This window comes from Aptenodytes patagonicus, chromosome 1, assembly GCF_965638725.1.
Source record: "Aptenodytes patagonicus chromosome 1, bAptPat1.pri.cur, whole genome shotgun sequence".
In the NCBI taxonomy this organism is placed as follows: Eukaryota; Metazoa; Chordata; class Aves; order Sphenisciformes; family Spheniscidae; genus Aptenodytes; species Aptenodytes patagonicus.
Genome location: NC_134949.1, coordinates 156,131,429 through 156,150,983, shown reverse-complemented (window position 1 = coordinate 156,150,983; position 19,555 = coordinate 156,131,429). Strand labels below are relative to the sequence as shown.

Here is a 19,555-nt window from a genome sequence, read left to right as displayed (position 1 = left end):
AGTTGGTGTTGATTTGCCCAGGATCACCAGTTTTGCAAAATCTTTGAAAACTGTACAGTCTTTCTTCTGAACTGATCTTTTCTATTATGGGTGAGGAGAGGGAATCATGGCCTCTGTGATAATAACTTATCTCATATTTATATCTATGTTTCTTCCCTAGTGAGATCTTTGCATATTTTCCATGCTGAAGGTTGAATAACAGGGCTGTCTGACACCAACACTGTAATTTTTAACTGTGGTCTTTTAGCCACTTTTTTCACAATCAAAGCCATTTAGAGCCCATAGTCAGGGATTCACTGGTTTTATGAAAACAGATAGGCTGGATCACGCTGGTCATCTGTCCACTCTGCCACTCTGCACTAATGCAAGAGGGTACACGTGATTTCCTTCAATGAACTGCTACTCCCACAGTTTCTCAGTGTCCCCCCCTGCAATCTTTAACAAAGTTGTGCTCAGTCATTTTGGTCTTCATTCAACTGGCAAAAATGTGCTAAGAGATACTATAAGATGACCAGAGCTTGTCTTGCTGTCTAACAAACTGATAAATCTGCATAATCAATTTATACAGTTTTTCTAACTGTACAGGAAAATGAAGTACAGCTAATAGCATGCCTCTGATAAGAGTCTATTGACATTTTAACTGCTGAAGATCCATTTTAAACCTGCAGAATCTAAATCTGCTGGGGGCAGGGGAGCTGAAGTGTTACATCTGCCATTTCTTGTGGTCGGGAATCCCTCTTCCACAAACGCAGGGGCAGCCGCATCCGACAGGTGAGGGTTTCCCACTGACGGGGCGAATCCATCAAGTAACTGAGTGCTTCCTATTGAGGGCACACAGTTTCTTCAGGAGCACAAAGGAAGCACTCAGCATTTCACTTGTCACAGCAAACACTCCCACTGCATCCCCAGATCACCTTTGGCCAACTCATATTCCTGTACTTCTTTCATTTTTTGGAACATCTGTTCTCTTTTGCTTTTTTCTCTACAAGACAAATATGGTTTAGTCTCTGCCACATTATGAACATGCAAGCGAGCAAGCAAAGAAACACTACAGGTCGTCTTGCTTACTCAAAAACCCCCATTTCCTTGACCATGTTCCTTTGAACCATGTGTAATGGCTGTCTGGGATTCCTCTTCTTCCAATTATTTCTTCAGCACTTCCTGATCTATCAGTCTTCATTGGCATGCCTCTCAACAAAATCTGTCAGACATCCTTCCTGCTTCCAGAGCAGAATTCATTCATGTCTAACTTCACTGCCCATTTTCTTTTATTTAGTTTTTTATGCTCTTTCTCCTTTGAGCTGTTTTAACACTCTAATATCTTTTCATTATATGCTCTCTTAGATTCCCTAACACTCCCTCCATCTTGTGTGTGAATACCCCACGACTCTTTTCCTGATTCCCTTCTCTCTTTTTGCACCCTTTGTTTCTTACCTTTGGATAATTTTGTCTGTAAATGTAGCTATCTAAATGTAGCTATCAGTTCTGTTTTGGGCCATTGCTGTGGTTTAACCCCAGCCAGCAACTAAGCACCACCCAGCCATTCTCTTGCTTCCCCCCCTTGGAATGGGGGAGTGAATCAGAAGGGTAAAAGTGAGAAAACTCATGGGTTGAGATAAAGACAGTTTAACAGGTAAAGCAAAAGCCACACACACAAGCAAAGCAAAACCAGGAATTCATTCACTGCTTCCCATCGGCAGGCAGGTGTTCAGCCATCTCCAGGAAAGCAGGGCTCCATCACGTGTAATGGTTACTTGGGAAGACAAATGCCATCACTCCATACGTCCCCCCTTCCTTCTTCTTCCCCAGCTGAGCATATGGCCATATGCTGAGCATGATGTCATATGGCGTGGAATATCCCTTTGGTCAGTTTGGGTCAGCTGTCCCGGCTGTGTCCCCTCCCAGCTTCTTGTGCACCCCCAGCCTACTCGCTGGTGGGGTGGTGTGAGAAGCAGAAAAGTCTTTGACTAGTGTAAGCACTACTTAGCAACAACTAAAACATCAGTGTGTTATCAACGTTATTCTCATCCTAAATCCAAAACACAGCACTGTACCAGCTAGAAAGATCATTAACCCTATCCCAGCTGAAACCAGGACAGCCATATAGATACCTGTTTTTGCCAAATCTGCCTTCTGTCCAAGCAAACCCCTCACTAAAGGTATGGCTAACGTATCCTTGTGGATGTCCAGCCATGAGCTCAAGTTCAGCAGAGCGAGAGCAGAACAGCCAAATGTCCCTTAACATTTTTTCCTGTCTGTTACCGCACATGTAACGCTTATTGTCATTGGTGACTCACACCTATTCCTGATCTTTCACATCCAGGCCATATCTCAATTTTGCTGACTCTCTGCAGTGCATGTCTAAGATGCATCCTTCTCTCTGTCTCCACCACTTACCTACAACTCACCTTAACTTTTATCTGCAGAACTGCATTTTGTTTTCCTTTCAAGCACTGACAGCTGCTGTTGTTTCCTGCTTATGTCTGTTGAAAAGACAACATCAATAACCATTTTCCAAGCTCATGGGATCATTGCCTCAAGTCCCTCTGCTGGGTTTCCTTTCCCTACCACACTGAATATTATGTTTCTCGTCTTCTTGACTCAGCTTATCAATACTTCATGGTGGTGTTCCTGTCGGAGTCTCCGGCAGACATCCACCATCTACTACTGGTTAAAGTTCAGATGGGATGTCAGTGGTGACCTTCTTCTTTGGGAGATCACCCTCACCAAGAATTCTAAAAGCCATCTCATTATCTTCTTTCAAATCTTTAAATCTCTCCATCTCTCAGTGACTGCTTGGGACCTAAGGAGAGCTTTGGCCTACTTACGTAGATGTCTTAATCTGAACTAGTTTTCTGTTATCTTCAGTGGAAAATAATACACGTTTTATGGTGTAACTCATCTGATTTATTTCAGGTATCTACTGCAGGGTTAGATGAATCTCACTTTACAAGTTGTTATTCTTTCTTACTGACTGCCAGGGGAATGCAGAAAAACCAGCTCAGATGCAGATGATTTTGCAGCTATTCCAACTAACCTACCTAGTTACCTAACGATGGGCAGATATAGACTATATCTACAGTCTATATATATCTATAGACTCAAACACTTAAATTTAGGTGCCTATGGTGTAGGTGTTTACACATGAGGTAGGTGTCTAAGTTCTCATTATATCAATGGAGATCTGGTTAGTACAGTTGATGGAGCCTGGAGAACAATTCAGCTGAGCATATATCTGCGCCAGAATGAGCTGAATCACTCTCTAACCTCTTCTAAATGGATCTTCACAGACTACAAGAGCTTGGACATCTAGCCCACATATCAACATCTGTATATAGACTTAGATGTCTTTACCTTAAACTGAACCCCACCCTTGGCATCTGAACTGGATCCAAATCCTTTCCCAAGACTGTGGTATGTTTAGGTTCAGATAACTCTAACCATCTAACTGGTAGGTTACTGGCCTATACTTTGTTTCATTTTGCTGGCAAATGAAGCTACTACTATTACCTCAGTTTACTGTAACATTGGATCAGCTGACTCAGTCAATGGAACTGCCTCTGCTAAATCATCAGTTATTTCTTTGATCTTGATGACTTGGGACTATTTGCAGTATAAAAATCTTAAATATATGAGCTTTATTGCATATACTGACTCATGAGGGCAAATGCAACACTATTTGGGAACACTGCAAACAATGACTTGTCTTCCTGGGAGCAGCATCCCAGACAGATGTTATCAACTTGAGTTTGAAATTGACTTTTTCTGTAAGAAGGAAAAAATGGCCATTAAACTGAATGGTGCACCACTTTCCCCCTTGTGTGAAGTTAAACAAACTTTCCTCTAAGAAAAGCATATTAAATCCTAATGCTAGTTAATCCAGCTTCCCCTGTTGCACACAACAGAAATGCTATTGCCACCCACGCTTCTGCAGAATATTTTATAAAGGATCTCCTCTCTTAAAACAAGGGACATTTTTATCCTTTTTTTCTTGATTCCACTGCTTACATCTGGCATGACCTCCCATAATTTCCAGGATGTAGATCTAGCTGTCTAACATCAAAAAAAGAACCATTTAGAGAGAAATACATCAAATTCCGGTATTGTTTCCTTTGGACAAACCATATCTTTAAATCAACTTGTGAAGAAGTTACAACTTCTTGCCTGCATCATATGCAATAAGATCATAGCTTCATATTCAATTATTTTTCCCAAACAAGCACGATACCCAGTCACGAGCTTGAAAACTACAGTCCTTGAATTACATGTTCCTTTCCTAAACTTTTTCTCTTTCCCATCTTCTTTAAGTAGGCCATATTTTTTCTCCAGTCCTGCTAGATTTCAGGGGCCACTATTGACATTCTTTTGATGAAAAAAGAGGTTTTTTTTTTGTCTCTGGGCTTCTCTGCTTCAGTCTTTGAAGGAGGAGCTTTCAGGTCAGAAAACTCATCTTGTTTAAAGCAGAAAGCTGCCACTTGGCAATGTAATCGCTGCATCATCTTTGGTGGTAGTGGGAAGGGGTTGGCTGTGGAGCAGGGTGTACCTGTGTGCTCAGCAGTCAGCCCCTGCTTTATCTGCGCTAATACTGTTGCTCTGGAGAGGCAAAAGGGAAGGAGTTTGAAAAGTTATCACAATACCTTTACAATGGGTCTTTTGTAACCCCATGCACACAGATGCATACAAAGGTAATACCGTAGTTGTTCATATTTTACAACAACCCATACGTGGAAGTCTGCATAGCAGAAAAACTATGTGTCCATATTAGTGGATAGTTAAGGCTAGCTTAACTTAGGTATTTTCAATGTACTCTGAACTATGGGATAGAAGACATGATCCGCTTTGTTTTGGGTCTGTTCTAGCTTCTATGAAATCAATGGCAAAATTCCTACTAAATTAGGTGATGCATGTTCATAGGAAGAGGAGGTTGTATAGGCATTTTGCAAAAACACATATATATATATACACATTCTACATTGTAAAATGTCATTTAAATATTCTCTACTCTATCACTTGAAGCAATTTTCTTCACAAATCTGGAGAAATTCCTCCTCATAAGTTAAAAATAAAACTGGTGTGAATCGTACTTTTCTAAAGACAAAAAAAGAAGTTAAAAAGCACCCCCTTACAAGGGTGTACGTGTGTGCGCGCGTGTGTGTGTGCGCATGCGTGCGTGTGTTTGTTCATATTTTAAAAAGAACTTTATTTTTATGGCTCCTTTAACTCAGCAGACTGTCCGGCGTGGGATGAAAACATTGTCATATGCACATAAGACATGGGGAAAATGCATCCAACTGGCCTGTGTTTTCTCATCTGTTACAGATTTAAGATCTTTAGCTCCACAACATTTCGAATTTCTCAAAACCTGAAAACCAGAGAGCGAGAACCGTGCACAGGAGAAAAACTCCTTTCATCACACTGGGATTATTTTTCTATCCCAGGTGCCCGAGCTTGGGTTTTCTCTTAGTCTAATTGATAACCGGCGGGCTCCTCCCCTTAACCCGCTGACTTTTGTGCGTTCTGTTCCCGGGCGACTACTGTTTCACTGTTCTACCTCATTCACTTATGGTTGACCTGGAGCTCCTGGGTTAAGCTTCCCCACTGGTATTCAACCTTGGACCTTATTATTGTTCTACTCGTCTGACCTCCGATACACTAAATTCTAACAAGGTGATCTGAAAAAAATCACTCATTTTTTCTGTGTGGTTTCATGGCTCGTCTTTTTACCGCTCTCGGCTGATGTTCTTTTCTGCACTTCAGACCACCAAGTGCTCTGCTTTAGTTTGTCAATTTATAGTGCTGTCATGGTTTCAAATGCTGCGACCATTGTGTAGAATATACTCTCCTGACCTCTGAAGCAACTTTCTGTATTTCAGTTGTTAACTCATTAGGGTTTGAAAGAACATCTGAAAAGAGAATGGCCTTTTTCCCACAATTGCTTCCAATGAGCTGCTTGAAGAGTCGTCACAATCCAGGATTAAGAGAAATCAAGAGGATGCTGCTAAAAATTAGCTCCAGTTATTTTACATTCTTGCCTAAAGGAAACAAACAAAACCCCTCAATCCCAAATGATACTGATGCTTTTCTTCATCAGTTTGCCTCTAAAATGCAAGTAGCATATTAATAAAGCTAGTAATGAAAAGATAATCTTCTGATTTGGATAATTCAAGTTCTTTGCCAAAGTATGCCAAAATATAGACAAAACATGTTCTTTAACATAATTTTTATATTTCACTACTTTTACTGTCCACAGGCAATCCTTTGTTTGCACCGGTCCTTTGTCTTTGGATCCTGGGCCTTGAACTGACTTCTCCCAATAAAGTTTTTCTAATAAATACTGTTTCAACTCTTCCCCTTTCAAAATGCCTTGGGAAGAGAGAGGAAGAGGAATAGAGGAGTGGAAAGTACCACCAGATTTTGTCCTGAAGTCATCTCCCTCTAGAGACAACAAGAGTGCAGTCATAACCACGTTTATTAAAAAAAAAAAATCTCCTTGCCTTCCTTCTTTTCCATTTAAGTGGAAAAACCATCTTGCTCACTGAGCAAATAGAGAGGTACTTCTGCCATTTAGGGACAGATTTATAGCATTAGCAAAAAGTTCATAATTTTCATACGCTGAATTTTCAGATTAATGCACAACATCTTATTTCTGAGGTTTCTCTCTGTAGCAAAGACTGAGCCATCAGTTTCTGAATGGAAAAATAGCCTATGGTTTTGCCATTTAAAATAGTTTAGCATGGTTTAGAACTTAACAGTTCTAAACATGTAACATCTAGTTACACATGCACATTTTTTTAAAACAAAATGTTTTGAATGATTTTTCTATCTTTTCTCCAGCATCACAGGTATTTAGCTCTACCACAGATTTTGAAATCAACAGAAAAAGTTAACTTTTTGGACCTCATGGGAACTATGTTGAGCCTTTAACAAAATGCTTCATTTTGAGAGACTACTTGATACAGCATTCTCACAGGTAGCATTAATCATGGCTGCACAGTTTTCTGATACCATGAAATACTTGAATGCATCCTTCGTTTTTGTGTCAGAGAATCGTAATAACAACAGCTTGCATTCTTGTAGGTCTCATCATCAAGGGTTTCAGAGTACTTTGCAAACACTAATTTAAACTTCACAGTTTCCCAGAGGACAAGGCTGACTTCGGTGTATCTTTATTGATTTAAATTAGCATGATATGGGAATGACCTTCTTCCTCTCGATCCTATAATACCCTTTTTACAGATGGGTAAATTGAGGTATTGGCTAGCAAGTGTCTTATCCGAAGCCACAGACTGAGTCAGCACAAGCAATGCGACTGCTATTTGATATCTATTCTTCAGCCCTCTAAATCACTTGCTAATTCTTTCATCATGCTTGATGATTTAACATTTAACAGTTTTGTTCAGTATAAGTCCACCTGCTTCAAAAGACTCCCTTTTAAACTGTGTATATAAACAATATTAGCATAAGTTTTAAATAATTAAAAAACTAGAAGTTAGCGACTATTTTAACAGAATTAAAATGATGGTATAAAGTGGAAAGAATATAATCATTGTGGAGTTTATACAGCTTAAAAACAATGGATGCATTTGATTGCCTATGTCAAACACCATTAGACTTTTTACTTTAATAAAATAGTAAAGCCAATACTATACAGCAGCTTAAATCAATTTCCCTAGAATGATATTACAGCTGCCAGATCTTCCAAAGTTGTCGAATATTTCTTTTCTGAAGAGGTAAGGAGCTCTCAAATCTTACTGTTCCATTTAAAAAATATATATTAGCATGGATGATAAAATGATATCAGAAAGCAATTTGTGTTAGTGTTTGTACAAGCAATTGCGAAAAAAAAAAAAGCTGGCTGATTGTGTTGCTGTGCTGCTTGTGCATCATTGTTTCTAACAGATGGTTTGCTATTACAACTGCCTGTACTCTAACAAGACTTTATAACCTTGGAAGTTTTTTGTTTGTTTGTTTGCTTCGAGTTGTAGTACACCATTTGTATTTTAAAAGTTTATGTGGGTTACTTTGTCAGTGCTTTGAATCTCAGTTAAATTCTGGTTTCTTATGGTGCTGGGATAGTAAATCTGTGCTTGATCTGGACCCAAATATATTTTGATTGTAAATAGAAAGTCTTCTTTTATGAGGATGTTCACTTCACAGCTTGAGCAGTGTAATTTTTATACAGGTCTCAGCAATCAATAAAAAAGCCACAGGAGGAATGATTTATCTTGTTGGTTACAGAGACTGTCACCGAGAGAAATTGTAAAAGATCAATTTACACAACCTGGTGTGAGAACGTTATTGATATAACACGGCTGATCAGTTTCTGGTAGTCTATGGGCAGACGACGAGGAGAGAGCCCTGCCCTCGGATAGGGCCACTCACCAAGATCTTAATAGACTCGCTGGTCCATAAAATGGACACGAAGCCAATGAAGGGTGAGATTCTGCGTGCTCATGGTACACTGACTGGCCTGCAGGAAAATGGATTGGCTCAGCTCCGATTAGTTAGTTAAGCAGTGTCATGCATCCTCCTTTTTTTTTTTTCTTTTTTTTTTTTTCCCCCCTCTTCTCCCCCCCCCTACTGTGAGAACTGTTCACTTGGAGGCTCACTGCCTTAATTACAAAGGGCCCTTTTAACTACAGGTCACAGGAGTTGGCTCACTTGACAGGAAATAAGGAAACAAGCTACCTTCCTGGAAAAAAAAAAAAAGAAAATCAAACTTCCACTCCTCAAATTAGTTAAATGAAGCTTATCAGCACTTGTTAGTTTATCCTTTGACAGTCTGTTAATTGCAGCTGGTGCATTAAGTTATGTTATAACCAGCAGGACATATGATTAAAAAATAAATAAATCTACGGATATGCCACATGGCTTGTGTTGGTGGAGAAAACAAAGTAAGAACAATGTTGATCTTTGCCGTAAATATCACAGCACAAAAGACATTTATAGGATATTTTTTTCTTATTCTGTAGAATTAAATTGTATTCTAGCTGAAGGGGCTTCTTTGGATCAGAAAAGAGCTTCTCTATACAATGAGATTAGAAAGGTTCTCATTGTGTCTTCTTAATAAAAACCAATGTTGGCTACTCTGTAAATATAGGCAGTCTGTACCTATGGATGTTATACATACAGCTTTTAACATACTTCTCCTGACATATACTCTCCATTATATTCTTTTATTTATAGACAATAATTTCTCACTGTTATTACTGGAGGGAAAGAAAAGAACATTAACAGCATTAAGAAACCCCGCGGCAGTTGTTTCTCCTTTGTAGGAAGTGACTCTACTGTATAACTGCTAGCAAAATAAAGGATCCAAAGGCACATCAAGGGGAAAAAACTGTTTTCATGTGTTTAACCTGTTAATTATAGTAATCTACACTACAGTGTAAGTATTGTAAACTGGAATGGGAAACGGGTGTTTGAAAGAATGAGCTGACTAAGACAAAAATGATTAAATCCACACTTCGAATGGACGATTTTCATATGTAATTTGAGCTACACATTCTTAAGTTGTTTCATTTTCACATTTCCGTACTCATCGGCACGTATCAAAGTGAAAGACTAGCTGAAATTAATGTTTTCTTACCTTCATCTGCTGGAGTATTTTAAGTACTTCTCAAAGACTGGAAGACATGTTCTTCTGGACCCATAATATGTTTTGAGATGTTTTATGCTTAATATGAAGTCAGATTTTGAAATCCTAGGCATCCCAACAATATTGTTTCTTTTTTATCTACAGAAGAAGACATATAAATGCAATGTTACTTTCATACTCCTGAATATTCAAAGTCCCTATTAATTATCATTGTCTTTCCATGTGATAGAACTAGCCAACAGGCTCTCACTGTGTTCATGATACACGTTCTAAGCACAGACAAACGTGTCACCCCCCTCCCTCCAGTTCCTTCAGGTCTGAAAGTCAAATTCTTTGTTCTGAAAATGGATGGGGTGCAGGTGCCGTCCCTCTTCCTATGCCTTCCTGTGCTCAGAACAGAAGAGAAATAAAGGAAATATGACCAGAGCAAAGAAATGGAGCTTGTGAGTCCGGGTGAAAGGGGTGGGTGGGGGAAGAGGATGGAGATGGCCAGATGGGGATGATGACAGCTAGAAGGAGCTGGGGCTAGGGGAGAAAGAAGGGCAGGAGGGAACTTGCTCTTAGTATGTTCTCCACATGCTGAAATTACTTGATATTACTCTACACCCACGTAACTCCTCAAGCACACAAACTTCTGGAGTGAGAGTAATAACCTGGAAATCCACCCCCAGAAAGGAGAAGCTCCCACCTCTGGGGATACATAATGAGGTGCAAGGATGGCCACAGTGCCTGCTGCCCTTTTCCAGACCTCCCGTCTTACTCATCCTTGATCAGGTTCCAAGCCAAGTTTGGTCACAAATAGATGTTTATGCCATGTTTTCAAGTGGGGGGTGGGCAGAGGAAGAGTGGTTTCCTCTCCACAGCTGCCAGGCCATTCGCTGCCTCAGGCAGTCAGCGATCATTAGCCAGCCATGTTCCTCCCCTGCCCTTCTCATAAGGAACTCGGGCTCTTCCCAGCACTCAAACAAATGCCGTTCCCTGTGTCCGACATACAGATGCTACCTGTGCAGAGCGAGCCTGGGCATGTTGCCACCGACCCATCTCAAGTACGATGGTCATCTCCCTTTCTGCTTTGATTCCTTTCTTATTTCCCTTCTCTGCTTTCAGGGCTGCTACTAAATGTACACCACACTCCCTGACTTGAAGTCGGACAATTCCAGTGTCTATCCCCCAAATTAGTGGCTACTCAGAATTGCAGAAAAACATATTGAGGAAGCTCCTCACCAAGATTTTCCCTGATTCATTGTAGGGGCAGCTGGTAACAACACCCTGTATTCAGGTCGTTAAAGCCTTTCTATTATAGAAAATCCCTGTGACCTTTTATTTTGAGAATTTCTCACATTTCTGTTGTTTGTAGAAAGTGTTTGACATTCAGCAGAGGAAATCCCCTCGGACCACAGAAGTGTCTTCTCTTTGTCCCATGAAATTCCATTTAGGATGCAAAGTGACAAAAATTGCCATTACACTTCTTTTATTTTTATCTCTTGGGAAAACACTGGTAGGCTCCAGGCTGCGGGCCAGGCTCACACTGGCACTGCCAGCACCAAGAGACCCACTGGACCAGCTGAAGCCAAGAAAAAGGAAAGGTAGGTGAAGAAAACAAGACTGTGGTCTTACATTATAAAAAATTTCCAAGTGAGCAGCTTCCATCCCAAACCACCCCCTAAAATCCTTAGCTCAAGGGGTAGGAGTAAGGTAAGCCAGATCAGGTTGCTTCCTGACACCTTGTAGACACACCATGTTTTCCTCGTTCACACACACAAAAACACCTTTCCTCAGCTAATGTGCATCTGTACAGTTAAAGTTCTCAATAACTCTAGCAATAGTATCCTGTACTGCAGCACAGAAGGTTCAAGATTCACGTGTAACTTACCATGCCAGAAATAAGAAGAAAAGGAGTGTTAAAGTAATTTACAGCAGAGTTAACATTAAATTAACTTTCCTGAGGCTGCAATAGCTAGTACTTGAGAGTTAAGAAATACCTCTGAACCCTAATTTATCCCCTTTTACATGAATACACTCTGGTGCAAATGTGTGTTACATACCATCATACTGCATTTTCCAATTGACCCTGTCTAAATCAGTATTCAGGGTGGTGGTATTCAGGGGGTAAGAGGAGGTTAACACATACAGCTAAAATGCTGATATTTTAGTCTTAAATACTTGATTTTACAGTCCAAGTAATTATTTTCACCTAGCAGTTTATAAGCCTGGAGTCTCATATGTACTTATATTCAGAAATAACACATGCTATCCACTAGTTCACGTATGTCATTCTTTGGTTAAAAAATTACAAGATTTAAGAATTTCAAAGAACTACCTAGAACCCATGATAGCCGCACAATCCATATCGTTAGTGTGGTTTGTGAATTCAGTCACTGAAGGTGTTGCGCACTCCTAATATTTTGCTTCTTATGCAGACAAATCCTGCTCAGGACTTTACAGAAGAATGTTATTTGCCCTGGAACAAAAAGCTAGAACTTGCTTCTTCACCGCTGAAGCATAGACCTATACTGCTCACTGTGCTCAGGTATCCGTTTTAGCCAGGACTCACAATCATCGGATTCTGGAGAGGACCACACACACATATCAAGAGGACCATACTCAGCTTCGACTGAAGCTTTTCATAACTAGAGTTGGGTGAAAAATAAATTTCTAGTTTAGAGGCATTTCAGGCTTTAGCTTTATACTAATTCAGAGATAAATCATGTTTTGCTTTCAGAATTTCTCATGACATAGGAATTCTAGGGATTTTTTGAACCCTCACAGGGACTTCTGAAATGAAATATGCTCTCAGGAACTTGGCAGCTGATGAGTAAAGTTGACGTGATTCTTGCTAGCTTCACTTCAGCTCACTTCAGAATAGCAGCAGTTCAAAAACTCATGCACATATCTTAAAATGTTTTAACCTCATGTAGAAATCTTTACCTGTGCGGTATAAAGGTCCTTATATCTATACTTGAACAAACAGGCTAGCTTCTTCCATCCTTTATTGTGGTAGCTTTCTAGGGAGATTACTGGTAGTACAAAAATGTGAACCGAGTTTCTAATGACTAAATGCATTTGTAAAAGATTTCCAGCTAAGGTGGTCTTCTGCAGCACGGGGAGGCACTGAGCACTGTGCCAAGCCTTATAGGAGCATGCCTCCTCTTACTTGCTATTTGCTTTCAGCAGGGAAAGGGCCAAGAATGTGCTGCAAAGCCCCAGCCACGCCAGCGCTCGGCAGCATGTGTCAGCACCGTGTTAAACAGATAAACTGAGGTTCTGATGATTATCCCACCTCTTACTGCCAATTAAAAAGGCGTAAAGCCTGAGACACTGGCACCAGGGCAGAGGCTCTGAAGCCACAGTGCTTGGAGGATCGCTCAGCCTCTCTGTAGATATAAACAGGGCAGAAATAAATTTTACTAATTGCAGTGGATATCATGAGATTTCTATCACCACTCTTTTGGAAATGAAATGCAGGTAATGAAACCAGCTGAAATGAAGACATTACCAACTTGTGACACTTATTCATAACACACACATGAATAGAAATGTCTCAGGTGGAATTTAGGATGACCATCAGTAACTATCGTTCAAATCATGTGGTCTCTTTTGTTCCCCAAACAATTCCTTTTCCTATGGCAAATGCAGTTGCCAAAGTGAATTTGCATTCTGATGCAGCATGTGCACCCATGTTTGTATGTTACTTCTGTTGTACAATATTGCTGGTGAGTTTGGGTAAGATTTACCTGACTGAAGGTAAACATGTTTTAGTTGTTTACATTAGGACAAAAAGCATTATGCCCCAGAATTGTCTTCTTCCTTCCAGCCAGGAGCCAAAGTTAACGAGGTGTAGAAGGCTGCATCTGTGTTACCTCAAAACTAGAGTAATAGCGTCCAGCCGGGTGCTCTTTAAGGGCTTATGTTTCACCAGTAATATGAACAATGAGGATGGTGATAGTATATGGTCTTGGTGCTGGTGATGTAACTCCTGGCAGTAATGTTCTGCTGCTAATGCAGATAAGTTACGGCATTTTTGTCCCCATGTTTCCTTGCTTCCAGTTTATACGTACTTTTTGAAACTAACTTAGGTTTAAATATCTCTTATTCAGAGAGCTTGTTAGATTTTGACACTAACATTTATGCCTTTCTGATCAAAATGTTCTAACCTAGAAAATGTAGGCTTTTTGGTTGGATTGCTGGGTTTTGGTTGTTTTTAATCTTGTTTTAAGTTCATTTCTCTTTGGAAAGAGTCTTTTCCCAACACACTTGGCGGTACACAGCCAGAGTTTACAAGGTGCACTAAAATTGAAATATCAAAGAGAACTGTTGAAATGACATGCTTGTGAAATGTGTGCAATTATCTGCTATTAACTCATCTGGAATCCTGTGATGAGCAAACTGTGATTTTCAATGTGTCATTACATTGTTGTATCAATGGGTTGTTCAACAGCTCAATTTAAAAAATACTCAAGAAATAATCATTACAAGAGGTAATCCTTCCCATTTGATTCAAATAATTCTGTTCCAACATTAGGCTGACATGATCATGGATCTCATGAGGTTTCAGTGCTTTGTTTGCATTTGCTTTACAGTATTTACTGCTGATTTTATTGTTGGGTGTTTTATTCTTGATAAGACATCTCGGATTCTGTTTTCTAATTATGTAGAGAAGCATGAGGGATAATGCTACCATTTCTGATTTCTTGCTTTAAGCTACAGTGACACTGGTGTTTTTCACACAGTGTCAAAGTAAAGTGGTTATTTTGTTATTATGGTGCTACAACATTTTTATCCTCTGGATAAAAGAGATTTTGTCTCTTCTGGTGGCTATTCAGCTGGAGTTACCCCTTTCTAGCACTGAAAAGGTAGATCTGTTTTGTGTTTTTCATTTGCAATTAATAGAATTTGTGTGGAAAATCATCAGCAGTATTCTGGAGTTATCATTTTACTGTGGCTTTCTTCTTTTGCTACTCAATAGACAGGTACTCTGGAAGATCTGTCTTGCAGAAGAAACTATCAAGCATGTTAAATATGTAAATATACTCGACAATTTCTATTCTTAACAATATCACTTTCTTTCCACTGTTTTTAATCTTTTTAAAAAGGATTCTGTAAAATGGTTTCCAAATCTCACCATGGTCAGACACTACCAATTTGAACTTGATTGGCATTTGTCCTATATGTATCCAGCAAGAGCTGCTTGTTGACAAATATAATTGCAAGATTCCTTTTTTTTCCAACAGAGTGTATTTCCACTGCCTTGTGACTTGGGAGTTTTTGCTATTGGGCAATCAGCTTGCAGAAGTTTGTACTCATGTTTTACGTTCTACAGAAACTTAAAAATATTTCAGTATTCTTGCTTATGTGGTGATTTTTCTTCTAGCTAATCACTCAGGGTAACTGTAATGATTGCGCTTTGCATACGCTGGCTCCCTCCTCTGTAACCAGTGCAAGCATCCAATTGTTTTGCCAGAAACAGACTATATTTCAGTGTGTCAGATGACGAAAAGCATGAGGAGACTTCTAGCAGGTGAATATGTGCTGGTGCCTATGCGTGGGATGATGCTGCTAGCAATCGTTAGGGATGAGGAATTAGCCAGCGGTAGTTTGTGTGATGCAGTAGGTGGGAAGAATCAGCCTACTGAAGTATGAGAAAGGCAGTGGAAGGGGATCAGCCAGCAGTTGTCTATGTGCTGGAGGTTATGACAAGGTGGGTGGAAGAGAGAGAAGAATAAGAATGGGGGAAGAACTAAAAAAAAAAAAAAAGGGTGGGGATGAAGAAAAGAAAAGGAAAAAACCCAAGGAATGAAAAAGAGCAGAAGTGGAGATACTACATGAACTGCCTGTAGCATCAGGCCATAGTCAAAGAAAAGGCAGAATAAGGTGGTCACCTACATTTCTAGGAGATTGAGTGCAACTGGATGAAAACTGCAGGACAAAGTGTGCTATTAGATGGCATTGAATAGTACATTTCAACAATGAAACATGCCTTTGTGTCAGAGCATGTGTTGAGTTGTAAGACTGTGTCTGAGATAAATGATGAAGAACAGCCTACATTGATTTGGTGCAAACAGAACATTAGACATCAGGTAAAGACTATCAACAGGAATAAATGACAAAATAAAAACTAAAAAAAAAAAAAAAGAGAAGACATTTTCCAATGCAAAATGTCACATACTTCCAAGATGTTCCCGCACAAGGAAAACACCATGAAATACTCCAGGCTGTCACCATTTTGAACATTGGCGGCTCCTCACTCATTTCCTACGTGAACACTGAGCACACAGGAAATACAAAGAGGCCCAGTTCACTCATCCAAGTGGACCAAGTAACGATGAAGATGTGTGCTAAGTGTGTTTATTTGGGAAGCTGGAACAGAGTGGCTGTAAAATCACAGCCTAGCTTCCTGCATGTCATCTTTCTTGTCCAAGAAGGCAATCCCTTCACAATATAAATTACCAAGGGTTGGCCTCCTCCTGTGGGTGCTAATGGGGTGTAGGTGCAACTGTTTGAACAGCTCTAACGTAATGAAATAATGCAGGTGTTTGAATTGCTAAAGTACTCACAGAGGAACTGCACCTGCCAAGAATAGGCAGAGGTACACGAACACATAATTTGTGGCTGCATGAACGGATACCCGGTAGAGACCCTTTTAATAATTTACCACTGAGTCTGTGCAACAAAGTGTTTTACACTGGGAATAGCAACCAAGCATGAAACGGCAAAAAGAAATAACTGGCTGCTCAAGAAAGGCTAGTTGGCTAGGAAGAAAACTTTGCTTCTACCAGTTTGTTGCTGTGCACTCTTCACAGACTGTGTGTAAGGGAGATTGTCAGGGAGTTGTCCAGTTTTCAAAAAATTCAGCTAATCTGTAATTTCAAAAGTGCCAATGCGACATTCACCATGAAATTCAGGAGCAGAAACTCAGCTTGCCGGAGCCATCTGCTGCCCCAGTGACTCTTTCTGCTCACCAGTATATCCCAGGGAATCGTACTTTGGTCTTACTGACAACAGGGGAGAGAGGCTGAATTGTTGTAGAGACTGTAAGAAAATACATGGATTTTATTCTCTAGGGTGTTTGTTCTTGTTCAGCCCAGGCTATCGGTGAAAGAAGGTTGTTTTTGTTGAATAATGGCCATTCAGTAGTTTATATGAAGTGAATCTGGTAGTCTCAGATGAATGTATAGAAATGGATGTGCACCACAAAGACCGCGAGTGTTACTTCTTGGAGGTAACTCCTGAAGGGACATGGAACAGCAGCAACCTCTTCAAATATGAGCAGGGATGCCTGCAGGTCTGGGGTTTAGGGGGCAGCACGATCTGCCTTGTTGCCTGCAAGTATTTGCTTTTATGCACAAATGGTTACTTAAATATTCAACTATGGGGTGTTATTCTGTCTTTTTGTTTTCATAAACATTAAATACGTTTCTTCTCCCTCACCCCTCTTCATTTTCCTCTTGTGAAATAGCAGTTTGGTGAGGTTAGGTACGTTTTGGCCATCCCAGTAGAATCAGTGCCCTCATTCATAAGCTGCGATTACTGTCCTGGGGAAATGAGACCAACTTATATTTGTGGACATAAAGATCTGGTAACAGCAATTGAAGTAAAGTTTAAGAAATGCATTTAAAAAAAAAAAGTGATAGAGGGGTTTTTATTTTGCTCTTGGTTTTGAAAGCAGTAGAATGAAATGGCCTCATTCGAAAACAAAACCTGCATAATGATATTTCTATCTCAAAATAAATCTTACGTTAATAAGGACCACTGGTAGTGTAGTTAGAGAGGCCAAAACATTCTAACCTCCGTGGTTCAAAAAAAAAACCAAAACCCAACAAGAGAATTTAAAGTTCTTTTTGGAAAGAAAAGAGAAGAAGGAGCAGGAGGAGGAGGGGGAGAAACAAAAGAGAAACTCTGTCTTTCAGTTCCAATAGTTCTTGATGTTTAAAATCTCTGAAGTTTTCTTATGTGTTATGAAAAGCTACAAATTTATCTTTTGCCATTTTCCCAAGGGAAGCTGACCCAAATCCACCAGCAGCAGTTGAAAAGGTTTTTCCAAGCTTTATCAAATGGCCCCAACAGAGACCAGCTTAAAATTAAAAGCTTTCCCTACCAGAGGGAATATATGTGACTTTAATAACTGAAATGTGTTTTTACTTTCTATTACAGGGGTCAAAAGGTTTCTAAACAAACCAAATTTATCAATTATTTAGAGCTGATTTCTTCTGAAGTGGTATTTCTAAGATATTATTTGGTGGATAAATTCAATGTTCTAAGGCCAGCAGCAGCATTTTATTCATAACAAATTTCTCCTAAACTGAATTTGCTGGGGCAACTTAATTTCCACTATCGTGTTTGCACTGTAGAAATATCAACTGAAGTGTTATAGGGCCTAACTAGTGGGCTTTTCAAAGAGAAATTCCATATAAGCATGCTTATTCAGCACCACCCTGCTTGCCGTTTATTGCTTAAGAAATGAACTGGTACATTGTGTCTGCAGTAGAATTTCTTTAGCTGCTGAAATATCCTTAAAAACCACAAGGCACCTTTAAAGTCAGGAAACAATATCTTAAACTACATTGTCACCCTTGCAGCAAAAGAAAATAAGATAACTGTCAGAAGTTTTGTTAAAGACATTTTAAAATGAAAGACCCATACACGCGCGCACATTGATGCACACATTTTCTTAGCTTTCTCTGAGAAGCGAACACTTTATTTAGGCTGTTGCGGAAGGGGATTAACAGTAAATTTAGAAAGAGACCATTCTTAATACTTAATAGGGTCCACTGACCATGTAAATACTCTGTTTGTTACACATTAGCTAAACATACATTGGGTTTCTGCCTAAAGTCTGCCATTTGGTGCAGGCAGAAGACGTTACGGAACAGTTCATAAATTCATGTGGAGCCCTGTTAAATGAAACCAACCATCCAAGAGCTGACATTTTGCCATCTTTAAAATAGCTGCCTCTCTTGCAGTAAAACTTCAGGTTTATTTATGCAAGCAAATATGAAGTAGTAACGCAATCAAGGTGTTATGGAGTCTTTTTTTTTTTTAGAGAGAAAGAATCTGACTATTAATAAACAAAAATGCCTTGAATAGGTTCTCCTTATTTATACTTGAAAAAAAAATTCTTCCTGAAAAATCACATTAAGGAAGAGTGAAAACATCATTTTGTGACCACTGAAAATGATTCCTTTTTCTTAGCAATACATACTCTCAGAAATATGAATTATTACTACAATGAAGAACAAACAGGTGAAAGCTCTTCCTCTCTCTTCTGCCTCCCTTTGCCCTTGGGGCAAAAGAATTCTGCTCAAGCATAAGAGAGTGACAAAAAAGGATCAAAGTGAGCCAAATTTGATCGAGGCCTGGCTAATAAGGGGGTGAGGAGCTTTTTACCTCCAGGGTACTGACTTTGTTTCTGTTTCATCTCTGACTCAGATTGTTACTGAATTTTTGAGATGGTTTGAGGAGGTTGTCAGATGAGGGCTTGAGGTTTGGCCTGGGGACTCTGTGCCCTGAAAAGGCCAGATTTAAACTTGAATTGAATGATATACTGAGACTGAGCATGCTTCTGAGTACAAGGTGATAGTAAGCTGATTAAATGGGTAACACGAGCTTTGGGCCATGGTCAGGCAGGAACTGGAAGGATATCATTCTGCCCCCAAAGTAGCCACATGACTGCATGACCTTCACCTGCCCAAGGTTAGAAGGGAGTTGAATTAGCAGTTCATTTTTGGCCCATTGCTGACAGTGATTGGCAGCCGCGCTGCGGTGGTTATTCAGTGGCTTGCATGAAATGAGCTGATGGGCACCAAAATGACCATGCCGCTGTCTTTCACGACTGCCAGATTTGTTTTCAAGTCTTGTTCTGCACTGGCTTAGCTTTGCTGGGATCTGTGTCACCAGAGAAACAAAAGAAGGAAACAGCAGGTATGGCTATGAAAATGTAAATGCACTAATGAGGGAAGC

General features: G+C 39.8%; 1 long non-coding RNA gene across 3 annotated transcripts in view; it reads right to left on the bottom strand.

The window, feature by feature from the left end:
* Window positions 1-19,555, bottom strand: part of LOC143155946 (uncharacterized) — a 166,100-nt gene that overhangs the window by 33,148 nt on the left and 113,397 nt on the right. For all 3 annotated transcript variants that reach the window (XR_012994514.1, XR_012994513.1, XR_012994512.1), the window contains exon 4: window positions 9,590-9,736. This is a non-coding gene — a long non-coding RNA (uncharacterized LOC143155946). The remainder of the gene's footprint in view (window positions 1-9,589; window positions 9,737-19,555) is intronic.